This window comes from Ambystoma mexicanum, chromosome 9 (genome assembly GCF_040938575.1).
Source record: "Ambystoma mexicanum isolate Mex_15411 chromosome 9, UKY_AmexF1_1, whole genome shotgun sequence".
Taxonomy (NCBI): Eukaryota; Metazoa; Chordata; class Amphibia; order Caudata; family Ambystomatidae; genus Ambystoma; species Ambystoma mexicanum.
In genome coordinates this window covers 1438983-1453981 of record NC_090931.1, presented here as the reverse complement: position 1 = coordinate 1453981, position 14999 = coordinate 1438983, and the positions used below count along the sequence as shown (strand labels likewise).

The following is a 14999-nucleotide window of genomic DNA, read 5'->3' as shown; positions in this document are numbered from 1 at the left end:
CATTGCTTGTGATGTGCTTGTTCTTGGGGCAGATGAAGGGAAGCTTGCTCCGCTGTTGCTTGTTATGTGCTTGTTCAGGGGGGAGAGGAGGGGAAGCTTGCTCTACCATTGCTTGTGATGTACTTATTCAGGGGGCAGAGGAAGGGAAGCTTGCTCTCCCATTGTTTATGATATGTTTGTTCTGGGAGAAGAGGAAGGGAAGCTTGATCTGCCATTGCTTGTGATGTGCTTGTTCTTGGGGCAGATGAAGGGAAGCTTGCTCCGCTGTTGCTTGTTATGTGCTTGTTCAGGGGGGAGAGGAGGGGAAGCTTGCTCTACCATTGCTTGTGATGTGCTTATTCAGTTGGCAGAGGAAGAGACGCTTGCTCTGCCATTGCCTGTGATGTGCTCATTCAAGGGCAGAGGAAGGGAAGTTTGCTTTCACTTTGTTAGTGATGTACTTATTCAGGGGAACAGTAGGGGAAGCTTTCTCTCCCATTGCTTGTGATGTACTTATTCAGGGGGCAGAGGAGGGGAATCTTGCTCAGCCATTGCTAGCGATGTGCTTATTCAAGGGAAGAGGAAGGGAAACTTGCTCAGCCATTACTTGTGAGGTACTTATTCAGGGGAAAGAGGAAGGGAAGCTTGCTCTCCCATTGCTTATGATATATTTGTTCTGGCGGAAGAGGGAGGGAAGCTTGCTCTGCCTTTGCTTGTGATGTGCTTATTCGGGGGGCAGAGGAAGGGTAACTTGCTCTGCCATTGCTTGTAATATGTTTGTTCTGGGGGCAGAGGAACGGAAGCTTGCTCAGCCATTGCTGGTGATGCGCTTATTCAGTGGGCAGAGGAAAGGAAGCTTGCTCTGCCATTGCTTGTGATGTGCTTGTTCTTAGGGCAGAGGAAGGGAAGCTTGCTCTCCCACTGCCTGTGATGTGCTTGTTTAGGGGCAGAGGAGGGGAAGCTTGACCCACCTTGCTTGTGATGTGCTTGTTCAGGGGGCAGAGGAAGGGAAGCTTGCTCTCCCATTTCTTATGATGTACTTATTCAGGGGGAAGAGGAGGGGAAGCTTGCTCTACCATTGCTTGTGATGTACTTATTCCGGGGGAAGAGGAGGGGACACTTGCTCTCCTATTGCTTGTGATGTCCTTATTCAGGGTGCAGAGGAAGGGAAGCTTGCTCTGCCATTGTTTGGTATATGTTTGTCTGGGGACAGAGAAATGGAAGCTTGCTCAGCCATTGCTTGTGATGTGCTTGTTCTTGGGGTAGAGGAAGGGAAGCTTGCTCAGCCATTTCATGTGATGTGCTTGTTCTTCGGGCAGAGAAAGGGAAGCTTGCTCAGCCATTGCTTGTGATGTGCTTGTTGAGGGGGCAGAGGAGGGGAAGCTTGCTCTACCATTGCTTGTGATGTGCTTATTCAGGGTGCAGAGGAAGGGAAGCTTGCTCTCCCATTGCTTGTGATATGTTTGTTCTGGGGCAGAGGAAGGGAAGCTTGCTCAGCCATTGCTTGTGACGGGCTTGTTCAGGGGGCAGAGGAAGGGAAGCTTGCTCATCCATTGCTTATGATATTTTTGTTCTGGGGAAAAGGGAGGGAAGCTTGCTCTGACATTACCTGTGTTGTGCTTTTTCAGGGGGCAGAGGAGGGGAAGCTTGCTCAACCATTGCTTGTGATGTGCTTATTCAGGGGGCAGAGGAAGGGACGCTTGCTCTGCCATTGCTTGCGATGTGCTTATTCAGGGGAAGAGGAAGGGAAACTTGCTCTCCCATTGCTTGTGATATGTTTGTTCTGGGGGAAGAGGAGGGGATGCTTGCTCTGCCATTGCTTGTAATGTGCTTGTTCAGGGGGAAGAGGAAGGGACGCTTGCTCTGCCATTGCTTGTGATATGTTTGTTCTGGGGGCAGAGGAAGGGAAGCTTGCTCAGCCATTGCCTGTGTTGTGCTTTTTCAGGGGGCAGAGGAAGGGAAGCTTGCTGAACGATTGCTTGTGATGTGCTTATTCAGGGGGCAGAGGAAGGGAAGCTTGCTCTCCCATTGCTTGTGATGTGCTTATTCAGGGGGCAGAGGAAGGGAAGCTTGCTCTGCCATTGCTTGCGAAATGTTTATTCAGAGGAAGAGGAAGGGAAGCTTGCTCTCCCATTGCTTGTGATATGGTTGTTCTGGGGTCAAAGTCGGGGACGCTTGCTCTGCCATTCCTTGTGATGTGCTTATTCAGGGGGATGAGGAAGGGAAGCTTGCACTGCCATTGCTTGTGATGTCCTTATTCAGGGGGAACAGGAGGGGAAACTTGATCTCCCATTGCTTGTGATGCACTTATTCAGGGAAAAGGGGAGGGGAAGCTTGCTCTACCATTACTTGTGATTTGCATATTCAGGGGGCAGAGGATGGGAAGCTTGCTCTTCCATTGCTTGTGATGTGCTTGTTCTGGGCGAAGAAGAAGGGAAGCTTGCTCTCCCATTGCTTGTGATATGTTTGTTCTGGGGCAGACGAAGGGAAGCTTGGCAAACCATTGCTTGTGATGTGCTTGTTCGGGGGGAAGAGGAAGGGAAGCTTGCTCTGCCATTGCCTGTGATGCGCTTATTCAGTGGGCAGAGGAAAGGAAGCTTGCTCTGCCATTGCTTGTGGTGTGCTTATTCAGGGGGATGAAGAAGGGAAGCTTGCTTTCACTTTGTTAGTGATGTACTTATTCAGGGGAACAGGAGGGGAAGCTTTCTCTCCCATTGCTTGTGATGTACTTATTCAGGGGGGAGAGGAGGGGAAGCTTGCTCTCCCATTGCTTGTGATGTACTTATTCAGGGGGAAGAGGAGGGGAAGCTTGCTCTGCCATTGCTTGTGGTGTGCTTATTCAGGGGGATGATGAAGGGAAGCTTGCTCTGCCATTGCTTGGTATGTGTTTGTTCTAGGGGCAGAGAAAGGGAAGCTTGCTCAGTCATTGGTTGTGATGTGCTTGTTCTTGGGGCAGAGGTAGGGTAGCTTGCTCAGCCATTGCTTGTGATGTGCTTGTTCTTTGGGCAGAGTAAGGGAAGCTTGCTCTGTCATTGCTTGTGATGGTCTTTTTCTGGGGGCAGAGGAAGGGACGCTTGCTCTGCCATTGCTTGTGATGTGCTTGTTGAGGGGGCAGAGGAGGGAAGCTTGCTCTACCATTGCTTGTGATGTTCTTATTCAGGGTGCAGAGGAAAAGAAGCTTGCTCTCCCATTGCTTGTGATATTTTTTTTCCGGGGCAGAGGAAGGGAAGCTTGCTCTGACATTGCCTGTGTTGTGCTTTTTCAGGGGGCAGAGGATGGAAAGCTTGCTCCCCCATTGCTTGTGATATGTTTTTTCAGGGGGCAGGGGAGGGGAAACTTACTCTGCCATAGCTTGTAATGTGCTTATTCAGGGTAAGAGGAAGGGAAGCTTGCTCTGTCATTGCTTGTGATGGTCTTTTTCGGGGGGCAGAGGAAGGGACGCTTGCTCTGCCATTGCTTGTGATGCGCTTGCTCGGTGGGCAGAGGAAGGGAAGCTTGCTTTCCCATTGCTTGTGATGTACTTATTCAGGGGGCAGAGGAAGGGAAGCTTGCTCTGCCATTGCATGCGATGTGCTTATTCAGGGGAAGAGGAAGGGAAGCTTGCTCTCCCATTGCTTGTGATATGTTTGTTCTGGGGTCAAAGGAGGGGATGCTTGCTCTGCCATTCCTTGTGATGTGCTTATTCTGGGGGATGAGGAAGGGAAGCTTGCTCTGCCATTGCTTGTGATGTCCTTATTTAGGGGACATAGGAAGGGAAGCTTGCTCTGCCATTGCTTGGTGCGTGCTTGTTCAGGGGTAAGAGGAAGGGAAGCTTGCCGAGGCATTGCTTGTGATGTACTTATTCAGGGGGAGGACGAGGGAACACTTGGTCTGCCATTCCTTGTGATGTAGTTATTCAGGGGAAGAGGAAGGGAAGCTTGCTCTCCCATTGCTTGTGATATGTTTGTTCTGGGGTCAAAGGAGGGGATGCTTGCTCTCCCATTCCTTCAGATGTGCTTATTCAGGGGGCAGAGGAAGGGAAGCTTGCTCTGCCATTCCTTGTGAGGAAGGGAAGCTTGCTCTGCCATTGCTTGTGATGTAGTTATTCAGGGGAAGAGGAAGGGAAGCTTGCTCTCCCATTGCTTGTGATATGTTTGTTCTGGGGTCAAAGGAGGGGATGCTTGCTCTCCCATTCCTGCAGATGTGCTTATTCAGGGGGCAGAGGAAGGGAAGCTTGCTCTGCCATTCCTTGTGAGGAAGGGAAGCTTGCTCTGCCATTGCTTGTGATGTCCTTATTTAGGGGGCATAGGAAGGGAAGCTTGCTCTGCCATTGCTTGTGATTTGCATATTCAGGGGGGTGAGGAAGAGAGGCTTGCTCTACCATTGCTTGTGATGTGCTTATTCAGGGGGCTTAGGAAGGGAAGCTTGCTCTCCCACTGCTTGTGATGTGCTTGTTCATGGGGAAGAGGAAGGGAAGCTTGCTCTCCAATTTCTTGTGATGCACTTGTGGTGGGACACAGGAAGGGAAGCTTGCTCAGCCATTGCTTGTGATGCGCTTATTCAGTGGGCAGAGGAAAGGAAGCTTGCTTTCCCATTGCCTGTGATGTACTTATTCAGGGATCAGAGGAGGGGAAGCTTGCTCTCCCATTGCTTATAATATGTCTGTTCTGGGAGAAGAGGGAGAGAAGCTTGCTCTGCCATTGCCTGTTTTGTGCTTATTATTGGGGCAGAGGAAGGGAAGCTTGCTCTCCCATTGCTTATGATATGTTTGTTCTGGGGTCAAAGGAGGGGATGCTTGCTCTGCCATTGCTTGTGATGTGCTTGTTCATGGGGAAGAGGAAGGGAAGCTTGCTCTCCAATTTCTTGTGATGCACTTTTGGTGGGACACAGGAAGGGAAGCTTGCTCAGCCATTGCTTGTGATGCGCTTATTCAGTGGGCAGAGGAAAGGAAGCTTGCTTTCCCATTGCCTGTGATGTACTTATTCAGGGATCAGAGGAGGGGAAGCTTGCTCTACCATTACCTGTGATGTGCTTATTATTGGGGCAGAGGAAGGGAAGCTTGCTCTCCCATTGCTTATGATATGTTTGTTCTGGGGTCAAAGGAGGGGATGCTTGCTCTGCCATTGCTTGTGAAGTGCTTATTCAGGGGGCAGAGGAAGGGAAGCTTGCTCTCCCATTGCTTGCGATGTGCTTGTTCAGGGGAAGAGGAGGGGAAGCTTGCTCTACCATTACCTGTGATGTGCTTATTCAGGGGGCTTAGGAAGGGAAGCTTGCTCTCCCATTGCTTGTGATGTGATTGTTCTTGGGGCAGAGGAAGGGACGCTTGCTCTGCCATTGCTTGTGATGTGCTTATTCAGGGGAAGAGGAGGGGAAGCTTGCTCTACCATTGCTTGTGATGTGCTTATTCAGGGGGCTTAGGAAGGGAAGCTTGCTCTCCCATTGTTTGTGATGTGATTGTTCTTGGGGCAGAGGAAGGGAAACTTGTTCTGCCATTGCTTGTGATGTGCTTATTCATGGGGAAGAGGAAGGGAAGCTTGCTTTCCTATTGCTTGTGATGTACTTATTCAGGGGGCAGAGGAAGGGAAGCTTGCTCTGCCATTGCTTGTGATGTGCTTATTCAGGGGGCAGAGGAAGGGAAGCTTGCTCTCCAATTTCTTGTGATGCACTTGTGGTGGGACACAGGAAGGGAAGCTTGCTCAGCCATTGCTTGTGATGTGCTTATTCAGGGGAAGAGGAGGGGAAGCTTGCTCTACCATTACTTGTGATGTGCTTATTCAGGGGGCAGAGGGAGGGAGGCTTGCTCAACTATTGCTTGTGATGTGCTTATTATTGGGGCAGAGGAAGGGAAGCTTGGTCTCCCATTGCTTATGATATGTTTGTTCTGGGGTCAAAGGAGGGGATGCTTGCTCTGCCATTCCTTCAGATGTGCTTATTCAGGGGGCAGAGGAAGTGAAGCTTGCTCTGCCATTCATTGCGATGTGCTTATTCAGGGGAAGAGGAAGGGACGCTTGCTCTCCCATTGCTTGTGATATGTTTGTTCTGGGGTCAAAGGAGGGGATGCTTGCTCTGCCATTCCTTGTGATGTGCTTATTCTCGGTGATGAGGAAGGGAAGCTTGCTCTGCCATTGCTTGTGATGTACTTATTTAGGGGGCATAGGAAGGGAAGCTTGCTCTGCCTTTGCTTGGTGCGTGCTTGTTCAGGGGAAGAGGAAGGGAAGCTTGCTCTGCCATTGCTTGTGATGTGCCTATTCAGGGGAAGAGGAGGGGAAGCTTGCTCTGCCATTGCTTGTGATATGTTTGTTCTGGGGTCAAAGGAGGGGATGCTTGCTCTGCCATTCCTTCAGATGTGCCTATTCAGGGGGCAGAGGAAGGGAAGCTTGCTCTGCCATTGCTTGTGATGTACTTATTTAGGGGGCATAGGAAGGGAAGCTTGCTCTGCCTTTGCTTGGTGCGTGCTTGTTCAGGGGAAGAGGAAGGGAAGCTTGCTCTGCCATTGCTTGTGATGTGCCTATTCAGGGGAAGAGGAGGGGAAGCTTGCTCTGCCATTGCTTGTGATATGTTTGTTCTGGGGTCAAAGGAGGGGATGCTTGCTCTGCCATTCCTTCAGATGTGCCTATTCAGGGGGCAGAGGAAGGGAAGCTTGCTCTGCCATTGCTTATGATGTACTTATTCAAGAGGAAGAGGAGAGGAAGCTTGCTCTGCCGTTGCTTGTGATTTCCTTATTCAGGGTGCAGAGGAAGGGAATCTTGCTCCCCAAGTGCTTGTGATGTGCTTGCTCAGGAAACAGAGGAGGCAAAGCTTGCTCAGCCATTTCTTGTGATGTGCTTGTTCAGGGTGAAGAGGAAGGGAAGCTTGCTCTGTCATTGCTTGTAATGTGCTTATTCAAGGGGAAGAGGAAGGGAAGCTTGCTCTCCCATTGCTTGTGATATGTTTGTTCTGGGGGCAGAGGAAGGGAAGCTTGCTCTGCCATTGCTTGCGATGTGCTTATTCAGGGGAAGAGGAAGGGACGCTTGCTCTCCCATTGCTTGTGATATGTTTGTTCTGGGGTCAAAGGAGGGGATGCTTGCTCTGCGATTCCTTGTGATGTGCTTATTCTGGGGGATGAGGAAGGGAAGCTTGCTCTGCCATTGCTTGTCATGTCCTTATTTAGGGGGCATATGAAGGGAAGCTTGCTCTGCCATTGCTTGTTGCGTGCTTGTTCAGGGGTCAGAGGAAGGAAAGCTTGCCCAGGCATTGCTTGTGATGTACTTATTCAGGTGGAGGACGAGGGAACACTTGGTCAGCCATTGGTTTTGATATGCTTATTCAAGGGCAGAGGAAGGGAAGCTTGCTCTCCCATTGCTTGTGATGTACTTATTCAGGGGGAACAGGAGGGGAAACTTGTTCTCCCATTGCTTGTGATGTACTTATTCAGGGGGCAGAGGAAGGGAAGCCTGCTCAGCCATTGATTGTGATATGTTTGTTCTGGTGGCAGAGGAAGGGAAGCTTGGCAAGCCACTGCTTGTGATGCGCTTGTTCGGGGGGAAGAGGAAGGGAAGCTTGCTCTCACATTGCTTTTGATGTGCTTGGGCTTGTGTCACAGGAAGGGAAGCTTGCTCTGCCATTGCCTTTGATGTGCTCATTCAAGGGCAGTGGAAGGGAAGTTTGCTTTCACATTGTTAGTGATGTACTTATTTAGGGGGAACAGGAGGGGACGCTTGCTCTCCCATTGCTTGTGATGTACATTTTCAGCGGGAAGAGGAGGGGAAGCTTGCTCTCCCTTTGCTTGTGATGTACTTATTCAGGGGGAACAGGAGGGGAAGCTTGATCTCCCATTGCTTGTGATGTACTTATTGAGGGGGAAGAGGAGGGGAAGCTTGCTCTGCCATTGCCTGTGAGGTGCTCATTCAAGGGCAGAGGAAGGGAAGTTTGCTTTCACTTTGTTAGTGATGTACTTATTCAGGGGAACAGGAGGGGAAGCTTTCTCTCTCATTGCTTGTGATGTACTTATTCAGGGGGGAGAGGAGGGGAAGCTTGCTCTCCCATTGCTTGTGATGTACTTATTCAGGGGGAAGAGGAGGGGAAGCTTGCTCTGCCATTGCTTGCGGTGTGCTTATTCAGGGGGATGAGGAAGGGAAGCTTGCTCTGCCATTGCTTGTGATGTCCTTGTTCAGGGGGCAGAGGATGGGAAGCTTGCCCATCCATTGCTTGGTATGTGTTTGTTCTGGGGGCAGAGGAAGGGAAGCTTGCTCAGCCATTGCGTTTGATGTGCTTGTTCTTGGGGCAGAGGAAGGGAAGCTTGCTCAGCCATTGCTTGTCATGTGCTTGTTTTTTGGGCAGAGGAAGGGAAGCTTGCTCTGTCATTGCTTGTGATGGTCTTTTTCTGGGGGCAGAGGAAGGGACGCTTGCTCTGCCATTGCTTGTGATGTGCTTGTTCTGGGCGAAGAAGAAGGGAAGCTTGCTCTGCCATTGCTTGTGATATGTTTGTTCTGGTGGCAGAGGAAGGGAAGCTTGGCAAGCCATTGCTTGTGATGCGCTTGTTCGGGGGGAAGAGGAAGGGAAGCTTGCTCTCACATTGCTTTTGATGTGCTTGGGCTTGTGGCACAGGAAGGGAAGCTTGCTCTGCCATTGCCTTTGATGTGCTAATTCAAGGGCAGTGGAAGGGAAGTTTGCTTTCACATTGTTAGTGATGTACTTATTTAGGGGGAACAGGAGGGGAAGCTTGATCTCCCATTGCTTGTGATGTACATTTTCAGGGGGAAGAGGAGGGGAAGCTTGCTCTCCCATTGCTTGTGATGTACTTATTCAGGGGGAACAGGAGGGGAAGCTTGATCTCCCATTGCTTGTGATGTACTTATTGAGGGGGAAGAGGAGGGGAAGCTTGCTCTGCCATTGCCTGTGATGTGCTCATTCAAGGGCAGAGGAAGGGAAGTTTGCTTTCACTTTGTTAGTGATGTACTTATTCAGGGGAACAGGAGGGGAAGCTTTCGCTCTCATTGCTTGTGATGTACTTATTCAGGGGGAACAGGAGGGGAAGCTTGATCTCCCATTGCATGTGATGTACTTATTCAGGGGGCAGAGGAAGGGAAGCTTGCTCTGCCATTGCCTTTGATGTGCTCATTCAAGGGCAGAGGAAGGGAAGTTTGCTTTCACATTGTTAGTGATGTACTTATTTAGGGGGAACAGGAGGGGAAGCTTGATCTCCCATTGCTTGTGATGTACATTTTCAGGGGGAAGAGGAGGGGAAGCTTGCTCTCCCATTGCTTGTGATGTACCTATTCAGGGGGAACAGGAGGGGAAGCTTGATCTCCCATTGCATGTGATGTACTTATTCAGGGGGAACAGGAGGGGAAGCTTGCTCTGCCATTGCCTTTGATGTGCTCATTCAAGGGCAGTGGAAGGGAAGTTTGCTTTCACATTGTTAGTGATGTACTTATTTAGGGGGAACAGGAGGGGAAGCTTGCTCTCCCATTGCTTGTGATGTACATTTTCAGCGGGAAGAGGAGGGGAAGCTTGCTCTCCCATTGCTTGTGATGTACTTATTCAGGGGGAACAGGAGGGGAAGCTTGATCTCCCATTGCTTGTGATGTACTTATTGAGGGGGAAGAGGAGGGGAAGCTTGCTCTGCCATTGCCTGTGATGTGCTCATTCAAGGGCAGAGGAAGGGAAGTTTGCTTTCACTTTGTTAGTGATGTACTTATTCAGGGGAACAGGAGGGGAAGCTTTCTCTCTCATTGCTTGTGATGTACTTATTCAGGGGGGAGAGGAGGGGAAGCTTGCTCTCCCATTGCTTGTGATGTACTTATTCAGGGGGAAGAGGAGGGGAAGCTTGCTCTGCCATTGCTTGCGGTGTGCTTATTCAGGGGGATGAGGAAGGGAAGCTTGCTCTACCATTGCTTGTGATGTCCTTGTTCAGGGGGCAGAGGATGGGAAGCTTGCCCATCCATTGCTTGGTATGTGTTTGTTCTGGGGGCAGAGGAAGGGAAGCTTGCTCAGCCATTGCGTTTGATGTGCTTGTTCTTGGGGCAGAGGAAGGGAAGCTTGCTCAGCCATTGCTTGTCATGTGCTTGTTTTTTGGGCAGAGGAAGGGAAGCTTGCTCTGTCATTGCTTGTGATGGTCTTTTTCTGGGGGCAGAGGAAGGGACGCTTGCTCTGCCATTGCTTGTGATATGTTTGTTCTGGTGGCAGAGGAAGGGAAGCTTGGCAAGCCATTGCTTGTGATGCGCTTGTTCGGGGGGAAGAGGAAGGGAAGCTTGCTCTCACATTGCTTTTGATGTGCTTGGGCTTGTGGCACAGGAAGGGAAGCTTGCTCTGCCATTGCCTTTGATGTGCTAATTCAAGGGCAGTGGAAGGGAAGTTTGCTTTCACATTGTTAGTGATGTACTTATTTAGGGGGAACAGGAGGGGAAGCTTGATCTCCCATTGCTTGTGATGTACATTTTCAGGGGGAAGAGGAGGGGAAGCTTGCTCTCCCATTGCTTGTGATGTACTTATTCAGGGGGAACAGGAGGGGAAGCTTGATCTCCCATTGCTTGTGATGTACTTATTGAGGGGGAAGAGGAGGGGAAGCTTGCTCTGCCATTGCCTGTGATGTGCTCATTCAAGGGCAGAGGAAGGGAAGTTTGCTTTCACTTTGTTAGTGATGTACTTATTCAGGGGAACAGGAGGGGAAGCTTTCTCTCTCATTGCTTGTGATGTACGTATTCAGGGGGAACAGGAGGGGAAGCTTGATCTCCCATTGCATGTGATGTACTTATTCAGGGGGCAGAGGAAGGGAGGCTTGCTCTGCCATTGCCTTTGATGTGCTCATTCAAGGGCAGAGGAAGGGAAGTTTGCTTTCACATTGTTAGTGATGTACTTAATTAGGGGGAACAGGAGGGGAAGCTTGATCTCCCATTGCTTGTGATGTACATTTTCAGGGGGAAGAGGAGGGGAAGCTTGCTCTCCCATTGCTTGTGATGTACCTATTCAGGGGGAACAGGAGGGGAAGCTTGATCTCCCATTGCATGTGATGTACTTATTCAGGGGGAACAGGAGGGGAAGCTTGCTCTGCCATTGCCTGTGATGTGCTCGTTCAAGGGCAGAGGAAGGGAAGTTTGCTTTCACTTTGTTAGTGATGTACTTATTCAGGGGAACAGGAGGGGAAGCTTTCTCTCCCATTGCTTGTGATGTACGTATTCAGGGGGGAGAGGAGGGGAAGCTTGCTCTCCCATTGCTTGTGGTGTACTTATTCAGGGGGAAGAGGAGGGGAAGCTTGCTCTGCCATTGCTTGCGGTGTGCTTATTCAGGGGGATGAGGAAGGGAAGCTTGCTCTGCCATTGCTTGTGATGTCCTTGTTCAGGGGGCAGAGAATGGGAAGCTTGCCCATCCATTGCTTGGTATGTGTTTGTTCTGAGGCAGAGGAAGGGAAGCTTGCTCAGCCATTGCGTTTGATGTGCTTGTTCTTGGGGCAGAGGAAGGGAAGCTTGCTCAGCCATTGCTTGTTATGGTCTTTTTCTGGGGGCAGAGGAAGGGACGCTTGCTCTGCCATTGCTTGTGATGTGCTTGTTGAGGGAGCAGAGGAGGGGAAGATTCCTCTACCATTGCTTGTGATGTGCTTATTCAGGGTGCAGAGGAAGGGAAGCTTGCTCTCCCATTGCTTGTGATATGTGTGTTCTGGGGCAGAGGAAGGGAAGCTTGCTCAGCCATTGCTTGTGGTGTGCTTTTTCAGGGGGCAGTGGAGGGGAAGCTTGCTCTACCATTGCTTGTGATGTGCTTATTCAGGGGGCAGAGGAAGGGAAGCTTGCTCTGACGTTGCTTGCGATGTGCTTATTCAGGGTAAGAGGAAGGGGAACTTGCTCTGCCATTGCTTGTGATATGTTTGTTCTGGGAGAAGAGGGAGGGAAGCTTGCTCTGCCATTGCTTGTGATGTGCTTCTTCTTGGAGCAGAGGAGGGGATGCTTGCTCTGCAATTGCTTGTGATGTGCTTATTCAGGGTGCAGAGGAAGGGAAGCTTGCTCTGCGATTGCTTGTGATGTGCTAATTCAGGGGAAGAGGAAGGGAAACTTGCTCTGCCATTGCTTGTGATGTGCTTATTCAGTGGGCAGAGGAAGGGAAGCTTGCTCTGCCATTGCTTGCGAAGTGCTTATTCAGGAGAAGAGGAAGGGAAACTTGCTCTGCCATTGCTTGTAATGTGATTGTTCAGGGAGAAGAGGAAGGGAAGCTTGCTCTCCCATTGCTTATGATATGTTTGTTCTGGGAGAAGTGGGAGGGAAACTTGCTGTGCCATTGCCTGTGTTGTGCTTTTTCAGGGGGCAGAGGAAGGGAAGCTTGCTCTGCCATTGCTTGTGATGTGCTTGTTCTTGGGGCAGATAAAGGGAAGCTTGCTCCGTCGTTGCTTGTTATGTGCTTGTTCAGGGGGAAGAGGAGGGGAAGCTTGCTCTACCATTGCTTGTGATGTGCTTATTCAGGGTGCAGAAGAAGGGAAGCTTGCTCTACCATTGCTTGTGATGTGCTTATTCAGGGTGCAGAGGAAGGGAAGCTTGCTCAACCATTGCTTGTGATGTGCTTGTTCAGGGGGCAGAGGAAGGGAAGCTTGCTCTGCCATTGCCTGTCTTGTGCTTGATCTAGACTTTGCCAGAGAAGCACAGACTTCCGCCACACTCCTCTGGGCTTTCGCTCAATTCTTATGGGGAAACTGACATGCCCTTAAGACAGTTAGTACTGGAATTCAGCAGGGGAGAGGGGGAGAGAAGGCAGAAGCAAAGAGGAAGGTTTTGAGGTGCTTCCGGAACCGGAGATGGTTCTCCTTAAGTGTCAGGGAGGCAGGAAGGCTGTTCCAGAGGGAGGCCCCTTATGCGGAGAGAGATCTTCCCCCAACTCATTGCTTGGAGAAGCGGCTGACCCCGAGGGAGTTGGAGGCGGATGAGTGAAGAGCTCGAGAAGGAAGATATTTAGGAAGAGAGAGTTCAAGTTATTGAAGCCCTGGCCCCAGTAGACCTTGTGGACAATTCAGAGGGTTTTGAACATAATCCTCGCAGCCACTGGGAGCCAGGGCAGCGATTTCAGTCCTGGAGAAATACAATCCCTGGATTTGAGGCCAAAGACAAGTCTTGCAGTCCTGTTCTGGATGAGTTGCAGAAGGTGGAGAGTAGAGGCAGGCAGATTTAGAAAGAGGCTGTTGCAGTAGTCCAGTATAGAGAGAACCATAGCTCTGGAGGCAGTGAGCTTCTGGGGGAAGGAGAGGAAAGGAACAATACCTCTGAAGAGGTGCAGCTGGTAGTGTGAGTTCTTAGAGACGTCAGAGATGTGAGGAGAGAAGGAGAGTGTGGAGTCGAAGATGACACCAAGGTTTTTAGCCTCACAGGTGGGAGCAGGAAGAGGGCCAAGAGAGGCCGGTCAGAGAGTGACAGGAAAGGAGGGAGCGGGTGTGCCGATGAGAATCTCCGTCTTACTGGCATTAAGGCAGAGTTCATTGGCGGCACACCACTCCTGGATAGCACACAGACAGTCAGAGATGAGAGAAGCAGAAGAGGTAGCTGAAGGGAGCCTGAAAATGAGCTAAATGTCATCCGCATAGCACTGTAAATTGGGACAGAGAGCGGCAATGCGGTGGGCAAGAAGTGCCAGGTATTGGTTGAACAGCCAGGGAGAGAGGTTACACCACTGGGCAACACCACAGGTAGAGATAGACATAGATGAGAGGAAGGACCCAAGGTGGACCTGGGAGGGTCGATCAGAGAGGAAAGAAGTCAGCCAAGCCAGGGCCTGATCACTGATACCCAGCTTATCACGGAGACGGTTGAGCAGGATGGCACGGTTGACAGTGTTAAAGGCAGAAAAGAGATCCAGTAAGATGAGGACACAGGGGGCGTTGGAATCAAGGTTGGAGCACAGGTCTTCACAGATGTTCAGAAGTGCATTTTCTGTGCTTCTGAAGCCAGACTGGTGGTCACAGAGACAACCAAAAGACTCAGTGTGAAGATTAAGCTGGGGGATGGCCAGCCTTTCCAGGAGTTTGCCCAGGAAAGGAGTTGTGGAGATTGGGTGATAGTTAGCCTGGCAGGACGTGTCGGCACAGGGTTTCTTAAGAAGAGGGTGCACAAGGGAGTGCATCAGGGGGGAAGTGAAGACTCCAGTGGTGAAGGAGTGGTTTCAGAAGTCAGCCAGAGCAGGAGCCAGAGTGTCAATTTGGTCCTTGATGGTTTTGGAGGAACTGGGGTGAACCTGTTTCGACAAGACTTTCATAGATCAGACTTGTCTAGGAACCTTGTCTGGGGAGAACCGGGTAAAGGCAGAGCAGGAGGGAGGAGAGGTGGGCGAAGAAGGACCAGAGGAAGAGCAGGGAGTAGAGGAAGGAGGGGGAGAGGAAGAGAGAAGAAGACAGGATATCCTGAGTTTTAGAGATGAAATGAGAAGTCAGAGCCGTGCAGAGGCCCTGGCAGAGGACAGGGGAGGTAGAGACTGCAGCATGATTGGCGAGTTCCTTGAAGATTTTAAAGAGTTCGGGCGAGTTGTTAGATGCCGCAGAGACGTGGGCTTGGATGTGAGCTCTCTTCTTGGTGCGGACAGAGAGCTGGTATTGCCTTTGGAGTCGGTGGCAGGCCAGTCTGTCAGAGGATGCACTGGAAGCACGTCATTTCCTCTCAGCCATCCTGCAATTACGTTTAAGGGTAACGAGGTACCAGGAGTTGCACTTGGCTTTGGGCTTCAAGGCGATCCTCATGACAGAGGCAAGAGCATCAAGAGTATCTGAGATATGCAGAGCCGAGCATGGAAAGGGCTGTGTCAGGGTGTGAGTCAGCCAAAGGGAGAGGGAGGTGAGCAAGTGGCAGCAGAAGTCTCAACTGACACACGCTACATGGGGAGGATAACCGAGAAGGTGGGTGGCAGTGCTGGAGGTGGCTTGGCCTGAGGGGTAGAGAGGGTGAGCTGGGAGGAAAGGAGAAAGTGAGCACTCCAGGAGAGAGGAGTGGTGAGAGGGATAGAAAGAGGAAGGTCTAAAGAGATCAGAACATCCAAAGTATGCCCTGCAGAGTCGGGCCAGAGGGGAGAATAGAGAGTGAGAGAGAGTCGCAGAGGAT

At 50.7% G+C, this 14999-nt stretch overlaps 1 protein-coding gene across 1 annotated transcript in view; it reads left to right on the top strand.

Annotated features, from left to right (window-relative positions):
* The window catches only part of LOC138487597 (transient receptor potential cation channel subfamily V member 6-like), a 629667-nt gene that overhangs the window by 19166 nt on the left and 595502 nt on the right, over window positions 1-14999 (top strand). The gene's annotated exons all lie outside the window — the stretch shown is intronic.